We start from the raw sequence: 2,500 nt of genomic DNA, 5'->3' as shown, positions 1-2,500 counted from the left end.
GGCCACAACAAATCTTTCAAAGAGAGAGAGATATATGTGTTGTTGGGGTTTGTGATTATGAAGGTGCCCCAACGCACAAAAATATATAAAAATGTACAAAGTTGGGATGTGGTGTGGTGGAGAAGAGTTGGGCCCGACCAGATCATTCGTGCGTGATTTACACGGCAGACGTGTGTACTACACGTATTAGGCCTTTGATCTGCGTTGCGTAGGCCATCTTCCTTCCAAGACACACACGTGTTGGGGTTTGTGTGATTTTATGATAGTGCCTCAACACGGAAAAATAAGCGTACGAGAAGAGTTGGGCCCGACCAGATCATTCGTGCGTGATTTATACACGGCCAGACGCGTATTATATTACACGTATTAGGCCTTTGATCTGCGTTGCGTAGGCCATCTTCTCGATAGAGAGAAAGCCAATGTATTCTTTTTTCTTTCTTTACACACACACACACAGTTGTAGTAGGACAGGGAGGGATGCGAGCGTGCTAATCACGCTTCCTCAAGTCTTCGCTGTGGTGTAAAAAAAAAAGAAAAAAAGGAATCGTTGGGAAAGTCCAAAGGACGAAAATATCGGGCAGTCTGAAGATAACTTAATGCTCGTTTACATTGGTATCAAGAGAGACCGGCTTGTGTAGCTCGTTTCAATGCTGTGTCGTTGTCATTGACACCCTACTCTGTTGCGCGCTAGTGGCAGCATGAGCGTGGGACGTATATATATATGACACCCAGCTAGAGCCGGCCGTGAGTCCGTCCGGTGTAAATAACGACGAAAGGAGAGAGAAACTTTTCGAATCCAGTATCGGGTTGATAATTGTCCAGTTTGAATATCCATATCCCCGTCGTTTTTGGAGGTGATATACTCTCTGTGTTTCTTCGATAGAAGGCTTTTCAATGTTCTATTCGCTCCGACCGTCGAACTTGCAAGAAAACAGTGGTTTTGGATTTGCTCGTACATATATATATGGTTTCGACGGAAATATCTCGTTCTTTAAGGGACAATTATGTCGTTGTACGACGACTCCCGAATCTCCTTCGCGCGCTGGTTGGAGCTCTTCGGGTATCGGCTTGTTCCGAAATATAACACAAAAATGTGGTGGATAGCAAATACACATTATATATATATGAGAGAATAAAAGGGAAAAATTACCCTGAACGGTGGATCACTTGGCTCGTGGGTCGATGAAGAACGCAGCTAATTGCGCGTCAACGTGTGAACTGCAGGACACATGAACATCGACATTTCGAACGCACATTGCGGTCCACGGATACAATTCCTGGACCACGCCTGGCTGAGGGTCGTTTACGTACTTATAAACTGCTTGCGTTGATGGCACTTGTTGCCTATATACGTACGAGCGAATGATGGGCGCTTCGTCGGCGTTTGTCGCGGTCCTATGAATATTGAGAAATTTTACGTACGTCTAACAGTCTTCGAGAGAGATGGAAATCGTGTTCGAACTAGCGTGAGTGTGGAAGGCGGTGTCGTGTGTCGTATATGTTTTATATACGTCCGCCCGTCTGAAACACCGCTTCGAAGCGGTGACAAAATCTTTTTCGGGACGATTCGTATCCGTAGAACTATCGAGATTTCACTGGTACATTTTCAACGCGCTCCCGACGTCGCCTGAAATGAAACGAGATGGGTTTAACCCACGAAAGCGTACTACACGAGTCTGTCCTATGTGAAGACTGTGTACAGAGATCGAACGAACGCATGAAAGAAATTGAACGAAAGAACACATAACCCGCAAAAATATAGAGTAGAATTGTGACCGTTGCTTCGAATTTGAATTTATATGTATATATATATCATAGCCCCAGGGAGTGGAACCTATGAGTGTGGAAGGATGTCTCTTACCGTTATGTTGCCAGAGGAAAAAAAGTCTCTCTCTTCGTACGACACATTTGTGTACGAATTGTATCGATGGCTATATAGATCCGATGTTGCACATATTCTGAGTAAAGAACACCCCACCCGGGTTACCGTCCTAAAACTCTTCTATTGGTGTGGCTATGATGTGTGTGTCAACGCAATCGCGAGTCTGGTTCTACGGGAAAACCGTTTGTCGGTCGCCCCATATATCTTTTTGTTCTCTTCAAATGATCGAATAGCGAAACCGCACGAGATCAATCGGTCGTCTAGTCCCCGAAAGTACTTTTCGGACGGACGTTAAAGTTATACCGATTGTAATCGTCTTGCGAGTGTTTCGAAGATCTATATTTGGAGAGGATATCGAATTTTATAAAAGATATATTGGTGAGGCGCGATAAACGGTTTTTTTTTTGCTTTAAGGGTTTTTTGTGTTTTTTTTATTTTTTTTTTTTTTTGTGTTGCTCTGTACACGTTTCGCAAAATGCTTTCGGGGGGGGAAGCTCTGAAAAAATTTTTTTTCACGTTCCGACGACCTCAGAGTAGGCGAGATTACCCGCTGAATTTAAGCATATTACTAAGCGGAGGAAAAGAAACTAACCAGGATTTCCTTAGTAGCGGCGAGCG

General features: G+C 44.0%; 1 non-coding gene and 1 pseudogene across 1 annotated transcript; both read left to right on the top strand.

Moving 5' to 3' along the window:
• Positions 1-1,147: 1,147 nt before the first annotated feature.
• On the top strand, positions 1,148-1,302 carry LOC143261063 (5.8S ribosomal RNA). The gene has a single exon (XR_013035288.1). It is a non-coding gene; the product is annotated as a 5.8S ribosomal RNA (ribosomal RNA).
• Positions 1,303-2,405: 1,103 nt separating this feature from the next.
• Positions 2,406-2,500, top strand: part of LOC143261055 (large subunit ribosomal RNA) — a 2,996-nt pseudogene continuing 2,901 nt past the window's right edge.

This window comes from Megalopta genalis, unplaced genomic scaffold (assembly GCF_051020955.1).
Source record: "Megalopta genalis isolate 19385.01 unplaced genomic scaffold, iyMegGena1_principal scaffold0033, whole genome shotgun sequence".
NCBI lineage: Eukaryota > Metazoa > Arthropoda > Insecta > Hymenoptera > Halictidae > Megalopta > Megalopta genalis.
The sequence above is the reverse complement of the archived record's forward strand: the minus strand, read 5'-3'. Positions and strand labels throughout refer to the sequence as shown.